The following is a 12711-nucleotide window of genomic DNA, read 5'->3' on the forward strand; positions in this document are numbered from 1 at the left end:
TTTTGTTGAGGTGGGGGCGGGGAAACCAAGACACTCAATCAATGAGAATGTTGACATTGACGGAATAAGATCAGTTTCAAGGAAATGCAGTTCCAACTAAAACAGTCTGACCCTAAATAGAGAGCCAGAGTACACTCTAATCACAGGAGATGTACTCTGTTAAACCCAGCCCTCGTCAGCTGTGCGTGTCCACTGTAATGAATATGAAAATTAAATCCTTTTTCAGCTTTGAAACCAAGAATATTTTCATCTTGCCCCTGAAGGGAAAGCTTTGTGCAGTACAGTAGCGGGATTACAAGGTGAACCCACAGGTCACAAGAAACCTTTCCTCTTCTCATCAAGGAAATCAATTTCGGAGCCCAAGTCTCTTAAAATAATACATTCTTACGGCTCATGAACCGGCTTTTATTCATATCTGGTATGAAAAAAAATAAGCTCGGAGGAGATGTAAAGAGGATCAGAGGTGGGGATGGAAATTATAATCTGCCACACTCACACATCAGCCTTTTACTGAGTAATCGCAGATAAATTGAGGATTTACATATTTAAGATTAAGAGGGGAAAGAGAACTGCTGCAGAAAATTTTAATTCAAAGATCAGTTCCCAAGACTTTAACTCCTGCAATCCCAGCTCCTCCCCCAATTTGTTTAATGTGGAAATAGACAATTTCCTTTATGTTTGGCAAAGTAACTGTGCAATCTGGGTGGGGAATTGTTTTTGTTTAGGATAAAGACCATGNTTTTTTTTGCTTTGTAGTTTCACATCATTGCTTTGGCCTTGTATCAGATGCAAGGATTGTTTATTTTGCCCTATGAGTAGGAACAGCCTCAACCTGGTGGGATTTCGTGCACTTAATGATCAAACCACTTTCCTAGTGGATAATAATAATAATCATAATAATAATAATAATAATCCTTGCATTTGATACAGCACCTTATTATGTCTCTTAAGGACGTCTCAAAGTGCTTCACGTAATATACTGTAACGTGAATTGACTGTATATTTTTGTGGGTGAGATTCGATCCCTAGACCTACTTCATTTGACTGGTTACACAAGGGTGTCAGGGGAAGCCTGACAGCAGTTCTGTACTCGCAATAAGTGAAGGGTGTCGTGCGAGCAAACAGCGAAGGAAAATAAATAACAAACGATAAAAAAAAATCCAATTTCAATCATACATTTGTCGGTGTAAATGATAAATAGCAATTAAATTAAAAAGCTCACTTAGTTTTCCTAGACTAGACGAGTGGTGCGAAAATATAATAGGAGGCTTATAGAAGCTGACATACATTATATTCATGACACACAAATGAAGCCTTCCATCTGACCTCGCAGCTTGAGTTCGCACAAAGCTCGAACACCAGTGTATAAAAGGGTTATCGGTGCTGTTTTATTGCAGGGCGATGAGCTCTGAAGGAGACCACGTTTATAGAGAATTTAGCCTTGATGAGATGTATATTCCGGACATGGTAAAGGTCATTAGTTCACTTTCACTGGCATCATCAAATCTGTTCAGAAAGCCTTCATTATGATATTAAAATGGACTTAATAAGTAAAGTGACTAGCATTGGTGATCATGAGAATTAATCAAACAAGCTTCTGTCTGTCTCTCTCTCTCTCTTTCTCTCGCTGCGTTATGTTCCACGGGTTATGGCAAAACTCTGTTTTTCAATTTTCTTAAGATTAAATCTTTATGAGATGTAGGGAGAGAGTTGTTTTAAAATAATTTTTAAATGATTCTCTTAAAATCATTTTATCGCTTCATGTTAATGAATTCAATCTTGCCACCGACACCACTGATTTGAAAGTAAGGCAAATTATAAAAAAAATTATTTAAGTGAGAATGTAGGGGAAATAATGTTGAGGACCAAATAAAATGTTTATCAATAACAATAGTAATAATAATCTTTGCATTTGATACAGCATTTTGCCGAAAGTCTCAAAGCAGCTTCACAGGATTTTTACTGCAAAGTGTAGTGATTGTATATTTTGTAAGTGAACGCAGCAACCAATTTGCACACAGCAATGTTTCCCAAACAGTGATGAAGTGAATAATAATAATCCTTGCAGTTGAACAATTACAGAATTAGTTTCTACAGTGTCACTGTAAGCTTTCTTGTAACTTACCCTCTATTCCTGAAGACTGCAATACGTAATAGATCAAATCCATATCTGTCCCTGTCCCTTTTTATATGGACTTTTAAATACACATATAATATCATGGGCTTCATTCCACCCATTCAATCTCCTGGGAAAAGATTGAAAGCTCCCTAAGAGTTCTTTTCCTTTCGAGCACAGGAGCACCGAGGATAAACCTTCCTGATGTGAAAGGCGCTATATGAATGCAAATTTGTATTACATTGAACACTATAGCACCTCAAGCTCTGTTTCAGTTCAATCAGCTAATCTGAGTTGTTGGTCTGTATGTTTATGCTGAGCTGTCTCTTTATCTTCTAGGGGCCATTGGAGCTCATATATATATTTCAAAACACAGTTAATTTTCATGATTATGATGGTGAATTTAGGACTCACGATAAATGAAGTCCTGTAGCTCAGTGGTTAGAGCGCTTGCCTTGCAATCGAGAGACTTGGGTTCGTTTCCCGACAGGGTGAAATGTTGGGCAAGTTTCCTTATTCCACACACCTCTGTTTAAGTAGGAACCTGGTTGTTAGTCGATTGGAGGATCGCTTTTCCGGGGGTAATAATCCCTTGAAAAAATAATAAATTAGTCACTCAATCCACGATTGTTTGTGGGGGCAATTGGCTGCTACATTTCATCCACAAAAATATGTAGTCAATTCACTTGACAATATATTCTGTGAAGCTCCTTGAGACGTCTAGAAGACATGACAAGGCGCTCCATCAAATGCAAGGATTATTATTTATCAGACTGTTCCATGGCGATCTTTGCCTCTGTTGATATTATTATCATCAGTAATAACAAATAATAACATAACATAACATGTAGGAACAGGAGGAGGCCATTCGCCCTTCAAGCCTGCCCCACCATTCAATCATGGCTGATCTTCTATTCTAACTCCAGCTAATAACCTGACCCTAATAATAATAATAATCCTTGCATTTGATATAGCGCTTTTCACGTCGGGAGGACGTCCCAAAGCGCTTCACAGAACACACTGTAAAGTGAATTGACTGTATATTTGTGGGCGAACGCGGCAGTCAATTGTGCACAGCAATGTCCCACAAACACTCGTAGATTGAAAAAGACCAATTTATTTTTTTTGGTTTTGGAGGGATTATTATTACCTGACCCTACCTTATCCCCATATCCCTTAATCCCTTTTGCAATAAGAAATCTATCTATCTCAGTCTTGAATATGTTCAAATAATAACAATAAATTGTTGTAACACAACACAAATAAAACAAATTGTTGTGACGGAAAACGTGGTTTATATATTTTTTTGACAATATTAAAGAATTGTTTGTGTGATCCTCTCTTTAATAATATTAAAAAGTTTGTTCAAAGTTCCAGCCGTCCCAAAAAATTAAAAAGAGGAACAAGGGAGAGATGGCACCTGCCTCATTGGTCCTCCATGAGTGACAGTCAAGTGCCTCCTCCAGAGGGTGTCAGGACAAGGCTCCAATGTGATTTGTGGGGTCACACATCCATTCGCACTGCATGTTGTGTGGTCAATCACTGCCCAAAATGCAGCAAATACCCAACATCTTCAGCAGTAAAAAGACACGGTGCAAAGGGGACCTTAGAGATGTACAGAAGGTACTCACTCAAACTGAGAGAGTAAGTCCAGAACAATATTTTCAGATACGTCAAGCACTGGTTCAGGGAAGTGTAGGGCAACTTCAGGACAGACACCAGGATGTATTTCTTTACACATTGGGTAATTAACAATTGGAACAGATTACCAGTAAAGACAGAATGTTGGCTTATAACTAGTCCAACATTTAAGAAAGAGCTTGACGCTGAGTGGGTATTTATGGGCGAATGAGATCAAAGGACCTTCTTTCTAACCTCACTTGTGAACTTGATGGAACACTAAAGGGCTCCACCTGGTGCCTACTCCACGCAAAGCCACAAAACTTTGCCCACTGAGTGAAAGTAAATTTGAAATGACAAACTCACATGTTTTAAAAAGAATTGAGTCTCATGCTGAAAAGAGTACTGCAAAAAATTAATTCAACGACAACAACAACTAGTGTTTATACAGCGCCCTCCTCTCTGGTTGGCGTCTCAGAGATTAATAATGGCGGAGACCGAGGCCGAGCCAGGGGGAGGAGAAGGTGACTGTTGACACGGTCGAAGAGGAAGGTCTTCAGGCAGGACCTGAGGATGGGGAAGAAGGGGGACGAGGCCATGAGGTTGAGGGAGGGAGTTCCAAAGTTTCGGGGTGTAGTGGCTGAAGGCACAGCCAACGATGGTGGACCAGATAATTTGGGGTACACAGAGGAGGCCGGACCCAGTAGAGCGGAAGCAGCTGGTAGTGTTGCAGGGAGAGAGGAGGTTAGAGAGATGGGGGGCAAGGAATGGAGGGATTCAAACACGAGAGTGAGGATCTTGAAGTGGATCCGCTCTGTGACAGAAGCTAGCGGGGTTTGGCCAGGACTGGAGTAATCAGAGTAATTTAAAGTGGAGCAATTTAAAAACATATATTATCTCTTCATCTGCTGTTCCCCACCTAAATTTGCGTGTTATAACTGTACCTTCTATGAAAGAAAGCCTGAAAGGGGAAGTTGATGGTGGTGTCCAGAAAACACAATCAAAGAGATATATATAATAATAATAATAATATTCCTTATATTTAATACAGCGCTTTACGCATCTTCAAGACGTCTCAAAGCTGTAAAGTGAATAAATTGGGGGTTTTCAAGGCATGGAGGGACAACACAAGGCAAAGGGATATCAGGAGAGAGTGCAAATGAATGGAGGCAGAGAAGTTCTGGTTAGTATTCATAGATAGTATGCACACGTGGAACTCTATTTAGTCTGTCTACTGAGAGTTCTGCACCTATTTTTCGTTTGTTGGAACGGGCGGCTAATTCCCTTCCCGGCAAGATGCACCCTATTTAATTAGGCGCAGGTTGGCAGGAGCCAAGGCTTGGCACTTCGCTGTGTGCATTGGGGAACTGCCGAAGTTTAACCAGCTAAGCCCACATAGCTTGCCGTAGCTTCTCACTGCTTGTCCAGCTAGGACTACCCTGCCCGTTATGGCTTTGACCTACAGGGTGGGCAAGAGTGGGAAGAATCTCGAGCCCCAATGACTGATCTGCCTCTCCTGGTCTACCGAAACCACCACAAAGAATCAATTTGATTTTGCTATTCCATGGCCTGGAATGCTCGCTCAGTTCCAAGGTGGCTCTGCTTACCCTCAAGGACGACAGTCAGAAGTTGGTTGTTAGACACGTACTAAGGTCAGATTCAAGTCCTCACCAAGTGAATAGCAGGCACCAGGATCTACTTGTGAGCTTCTTAGTGAGCAGCACAACAGCAGGTAATGCACAAGCCCCTACGCATCCCTATAAAATAATAAACTTAGCTGAGCATGATTAACAACTTTCATATTGCCGTGAGCAAAAAACAAATCCAGAAAAATATTTGTGACAGATAAGAGTTGCGCCATAATTCCCTGGAATTGGAGAGCCAGAATTGTGACTTAAGAAATAAAATAATAATAAAAAATGCATACAATCATTTTTAAACAAGATATTGGAATGATTTCACTCATGGAATTTGATTTTACATGTGGATGTATGTGCACATGATAGTTGGAAAATAGGTCAATCAATCTTGTGACAGATGCAAGACATATTGGCATCCAAAGCCTCACCACTGGCACACAGCCTAGATGTACCATTTAATCTAATGAAGTTTATTATTTGGTCTGAACATTTTTGAATTTCTGGATGAAGATCAAGCCACAAGGTTTGTTCCAGTCGCGTAAAACAAGTTTGTAATATTGCAGATCCTCCGCAGTACACGTTCACCGCCAAGGGTCCTGTGAAAGAACAGGCTCCAAAACAACGACAACAAGTTCCAATATACAGTGCCGTCACCCAGGGTAGCATCTCGGAGTGCTCAAGGCAATGGTATGAGTTTTTACTCGCAGATTTATAGTAGAGCATCCTCTGTACGTGCCAAAGTCTTGCATCACAGAACAACAACAACTTGTATTTATACAGCGCCCTTCACATGTGTCATGTCTCGGAGCCCTTAACAGTGGCGGAGTCTGACCTCCGAGCCTGGGGGAGAGGGAGGGGGGAGGCGACCGTAAACACCATCAAAATGGATGGTCTTTAGGTGGGATTTGAAGGTGGGAAGTGAAGGGGCAAGGAGGAGGGATTGAGGGAGAGAGTTCCAGAGTTTTGGGCGTAGTGGCTGAAGGCACGGCCACCGATGCTGGAGTGGAGGGGGCGAGGGACAAATAGGAGGCTGTACAACCTTCAATCTTGTTTTTTTTCTTAAGTATTTATCCAATTCCCTTTTAAATCCTGTAGAACCTAAAAAAAACATAAAAGGAATTAACTAAATAAATGATACAATCACTGTTCCTTAACCATTAAACTTTCTGTGAAAAAGCGATACTGTACCAGAGTGCATTAGACTCAACCTCCACCAAATTACTCTCGAACACTACCGTTGATAGTACATTGCAGTAAAATTAACACTTAATCACTTATTAATCTTGACTTCATCCATTTCAGTGGTAATTGCTTTGAAAATAAAACGTTATATAACTTATTCTAATTTGTTTTCTTTATTGAGGATCATGCATGACATTTGCCAACAGAGTACACGGTCACTAACTACACTTAACAGTAAATCGTGCAAAGCGCTTTGTGGCTTCCTCTTGTTAATGATAATAATAATAATAATATTGTGGAAGGGGCTTTCTCAAATCAAGGTTTGTTAGTTCTATTATGAATATCTTGTGCTCAATCATTTACTAACTATTCATTAGTTAATCTGCCCAGGTACTGAATGCATTTCAATGAATTACAAAATAATACTTATATGTTGAATATTTTAAAGCACCCTTTTGTGAGGAAGGACTTGTTTTAATTCACCAAGTGGATGGACTTGTGCTTCAATGAATATTTGTGATAATGTAACATTTGAATCTAATTTCTCTTTCTCACCTCCTTTCTCTAAGCGCTTCGAGACACTATCCTGCGTGAAGGGCGCTACATAAAAGCAAGTTATTCACCACCAGCCCAACATTTTGTCTCATTGTTTACAAAACAAGTTTAGAAGCTGTGATTCACAACATTTCACGTTGGATTGTACATTCTGTAAATATCTCCTGTACCCTGGCATCTTCTCTTCATAAGACTTTATAACGCTTTTATTTTTGGTTTCACCAAGTGAACACTGACCTTGATGGAACGCCGGAGACTCAACTCCAGAGTCCGGTTTATTGCGGGAACGTTGCCCTGAGGAGTAATCCCGAGGGAGTCATACTGGCACAGAACGTCTCCTCTCCAGCTGTGTGCTTCATGCTGGTTTGGTTCCTAAAGCGGAGCAGTGTAAAGCAGCTGCCAGAAAGGCATGTCAGTCCCAAGCCTTATGGTTTCCTATCAATATGGATGTTAATAGGGTGGCATCTGCCGCACTTGACATCGGTTCACTGTTATTTTTGCCCCACTGCGAAAGGGGAGAAAAGTGGTTCGTTCTGATACTGATAACTAAATCAGTATTAGGCACAGACCGGCAAGAGCCAAAGCTTGAGGACCCCTGAGTGTTGCTGGAGTTTAACTAGCTAAAACCACATCGCCGTTGAAAGCATTGAGAGGCTTTCCCGCTGCTTGTCCAGCTAGGACCACCTTATTCATCAGCACTAGGGATTGCAGGAACTGAGTGGGAAGAATCCTTGCCCCCAGTGACTGATCTGCCTTTCCAAGTCCTAACAATGAACCCGGGTGGCTGGGCTGTTATAGCACATATTCCAAATGTTACATATTAAAGTGAATTGAGGTTGTATTTGGGGGGAAACACGGTAGCCAGTTTGTGCACAGCTTGAACCCTCAACCTTCCGACTGATAACTAACTAGTTGAAATAAACTCCCAGCAAAAAAAAAGCATTACATATGGACAGAAATAATAAATTATTCAATGGTAAACCATGCAGAGCAGGAAGGTCCCAGCCTGATCTGCAACCTCTACTGTGTCAGTTTATCTCAGCTCTGGCAGCAATAAGTGTTACAGCTGGGTTTAGCATCCCTGTAAATCATCTGGAGAAGCAATTGAACAGGGTTCGTTATCAGGAACATATGGGCATAGCAACAGGAGGAGGTCATTCAGCCCCTAGAGCCTGTTTTGCCATTCTATTAGATCAGGGCTGATCTGTACCTCGACTTCAATTACCCGCCTTTTGCCCCATTTATTAGATATTTGTGTTGCACTTATCATCTTTGGGGATCATGCAGAACACCTCCCATTATATCAAAAAGGTTGATCTAATGTGTCAATAGATCAAGCTCAATAGTCACACATGGATATCACATCTGTACGGTCTCAATCATTTAGTAATCCTTGCATTTGATATGTATATATATATATAGGACCTTATCACGGCATCAAGACATCTCAAAGCACTTCACAGGATTTACTGTGTCTTTTGTTGTGAAACATGGCACATTAATGTCCCACAAACAGTCATGGAGTGAGTGACCAATTTTATTTAGGGGATTTGGGGGCATGGGGAGGGGATGCGATGTATATGTGGGACTCCTAGTTTATTTTGTGTAGTCTTGTGCATGGTGATGGTTTCTCTGTGTGCCAGGCATTGGGATGCACCCCTTGCCCACCCCACCCCCAGCACGTACAAAAAAAAAGAACGACGACGAGAATGCCTTCTAAACAACTTGACAAATCTGCCAGTTATTGTTCCAGCACTCATTCGAGTTTATTTATTCGAAGTGCTCTGAGACGCGTCCGGGTTGGAGGTACGCTATATAAATCCAAGTTGTTGTTGTTATTATTTCTACCTTCCTGAGTATTCAATATTAATACCAAATGCTGTAACGCTGATGTCCACTGGAAGGCACTTTTGTTATTTTGAAACCGAATGCAGTATTGTAAATATCCGCCTCTACACCAGATGGTGCTGCAGCCACAAACAGATCGCCTTCACTTTGTTTGACAATGTTCTGCTGTGCGCCATCGGCTGTTGCGTTTCGCCCACAGAATGTACACACAATCAATTCACTTTACAGTACATTCAGTCAAGCGCTTGGAGACGTCTCAAAGACGTGATAAGGCGCTGTATCAACTCCAAGGATTATTATTATTGTTGTTATAAAATTGCTACCAGTGGCCTAACTCTTCTGAAGCTGATTCACCTCCACTCTCTCTGTTCCTTTATTCATAGAAGAAATCTGATAATAAAATCGTTAAGTAGGTACAATGCACGTACAAGCATGATAGGGGCCATCGTTTCCTCCCTTCTTGCCCGATGACTTTCTCCCTAGTTCGAACTGCACGGATAAAGAAACAGCAAAGATATGGGCTTCGGATTCAAGCACAAACTGTACTTGATCTAACAAAATCAGTTTGCCAACAAATGTTGCATTAGGATCGACAATTATTTATAACAAAGCACAAAAATGCAAAGTTTATATTTGCTTTTATATCACAACATAGTTGATAATCGATTTAGAAACACAGATCTAAAACAGGCAACTTATATTTTATACAAATGGATTTGGACTTCAGTTAGAATTTAACAATAAATTGTGCTGAGCTGCATGGTTATTTATATTTTGATTGTGCTTTAGCTCAGTCCCCAGCAACATACTATTTTTTTACAATGAAAGTGGCCCCTGCAAATCTCTGAATCGGATGTATTAAATACAATTTCTCATGTCCACTTGAGCTTTGGTGACGTACCACATGAATACTATCTCCATGGCTCGTTGACTGACTTCACCAGGAGATGGATCCAAATCTAGAACAATAACAGTAATAATAATGATGATGATAATCCTTGCATTTGATGTCGCTCCTTTTTTACATCTTCGAGACGTCTCAAAGCGCTTCACGGAATATACTGTGAAGTAAATTGACTGTATATTTTGTGGGTGAATTCTGTATATTTTGCGGCCGATTGTGCACAGCAGTGTCCAACAAAGAGTCGTGGATTGAGTGACCAAATTATTATAATTGATCGATTGATTGATTGGTTGATTGATTGATGGGATTATTACTTTATTAAAGTGAAGACAGTTTTATTTTTGAGAATGTGATAGCTCCTTTTTTTCTACTGCTGACTGTTTTCCTTTGCTGCCTACTCTTAGGCCGTGCATCTCCTTCCAGCCCCGTGGAGACTATCCATGTAATTCCCCATCTCACTTCTGAGAGGAGGTATTGCACTTTGGCTTCCCCTCAACTCTTCTCCACAGCAGTGCAGCTCAGACATAAAAATCCCTACAGACAAATATCGATCCTGCATCCCATTGCTTCCTGGCACTATGTGACAGTGCGCCAATGTACTGCACCTCCATTCAGCCCTGAAAAAACAGCCACTGTCCTGAACTTGACCTCCTTAGTAAATACCTTTATAACTTCTGAATTAAGGAAGAAATGTTTGACTTTTCTTTACCTCTCCTACGTATTCAAAGATGGTCATTTTGAACAGCCTTACGCTAATAAAGTGTTTTCTTAAAATGCAGAAGTTATAGCTTGGGGGAGGGGGAGTGGGAGGGAGAGGGGTGGCTTTAGTTAACTCATCTTAGCTAGAGTCGCAATAAAGACTCTACAGTTGCCTCAGTCTCCCTGAGCTTGTCAGGGGATAACTCAGCCTGCTTCCGATCCCCATCCAGGGAAACGTGCTGGAACATGCAGATCAGGCAATCACAGACTTTGCAGCACAGAAGGAGGCCATTTAGCCCATGGTGTCTGCGCCAGTATATTGGAGGTTATTGGGTAAGGACAGGTTTTGTTCAGCAATGATGGACCTCAGTGGTACAATAAGTTGCTGATTCTCTCCATCCAGACCCACATGTTAAGAATGACTATTTGAGGAAGATGGGGTTCTAGCCCCTATAGAATCATATGTGTCAGAACCACAGGGAATAGAGAAACGTGGATGCCTAATACGGGCTCATCTGCGCTATATCAAAACCTTTCAGCTTGGGACACAATCTTCTTCATCTCATAGAATCATAGAATTGTACAGCACAGAAAGAGGCCATTTGTCTCATAGCGTCTTTGAAAAGAGCGACCCAAATCAACCCCACTCCCCCGCGCTCTCCATAGCCCTGATCAACCCCACTCTCCCGCGCTCTCTCCATAGCCCTGATCAACCCCACTCCCCCAACTCTCTCCCCATAGCCCTGATCAACCCCACTCCCCCGCTCTCTCCATAGCCCTGATCAACCCCACTCCCCCCGCTCTCTCCCCATAGCCCTGATCAACCCCACTCCCCCACTCTCTCCATAGCCCTGATCAACCCCACTCCCCCCGCTCTCTCCCCATAGCCCTGATCAACCCCACTCCCCCGCGCTCTCCCCATAGCCCCGATCAACCCCACTCCCCCGCTCTCTCCCCATAGCCCTGATCAACCCCACTCCCCCCGCTCTCTCCCCATAGCCCTGATCAACCCCACTCCCCCGCTCTCTCCCCATAGCCCTGATCAACCCCACTCCCCCCGCGCTCTCCCCATAGCCCTGATCAACCCCACTCCCCCGCTCTCTCCACCGGCCTTTCAGGCAATGCATTCCAGATCCCAACAACTCGTTGTGTAAAAACAATTCTCCTCCCCTCCCCTCCCCTCTGTTTCTTTTAACAACTATTTTAAATGGGTGTCCTCGGGTTACCGACCCACCCGCCAGTGAAAATAGTTTCTCCCTGTTCACCCTATCGAATCTCTTGAGCATTACCAGCCAGGGCTGATTACTAAAATATTTTCCACATCCCACAAATGCATCTTGTTTACGTGGAAAACTACTAGACACATTATAGTTTTTCTTTGTTTCGTATCAACATTAAACATTTTGAAACTTTTTGGTACTTTTTCCTTGCAACATTTTTAAATCAGTAATTTCACAATCCTGGGAGACATTTTTGAACATTGTTTCGGCTGAGGATAGTCATCGTGAATAAAGTGACGGAAGAAAGTGTCGTAGGTTATTATTTAATAACATATAAACAGTTTCTTTTTTAAACCGAACAATAAAATGGATTCAAATTCATCCGTAAAGGCCAGACTAGTATTTCTTAACTCTTTTTAAGAGATGGTCATATTCACCGAGTGCAGAGATTTGACAATCTTTAAAGGAATGGTTTTGAGGGGTGTTGAACTCACTCTTACCTGTATCGGAAGATTGCGGGCTCAAGCCCTTTGACGGGACTTTCAACTCGCATAGTCTTCTAGAGTCTAGACTTACACTCCAAAGCAGTGTTAAGGATATGCTGCATTTTTATAATAATAATTTAATAATAATAATAATAATAATAATAATAATAATAATAATAATTTGGTCACTTAATCCACGGCTGTTTGTGGGACGCTGCTCTGCGCAATTGGCTGCCGTGTTTCATCCACAAAATACACTTTAAAGTCAATTCACTTTACAGTATATCCTGTGTGTGAAGCGCTTTGAGACATCTCAAAGACGTGATCAGGCTCTATATCAAATGCAATGATTATTATTATTATTATTATATTCACTGCATTTTACAGTCAATCCTGAGAAGTGCTTTGAGACGTCCTCCTGAGTGTGAAAGGCGTTATATGA

Source organism: Callorhinchus milii, unplaced genomic scaffold (genome assembly GCF_018977255.1).
Source record: "Callorhinchus milii isolate IMCB2004 unplaced genomic scaffold, IMCB_Cmil_1.0 Scaffold3, whole genome shotgun sequence".
NCBI lineage: Eukaryota > Metazoa > Chordata > Chondrichthyes > Chimaeriformes > Callorhinchidae > Callorhinchus > Callorhinchus milii.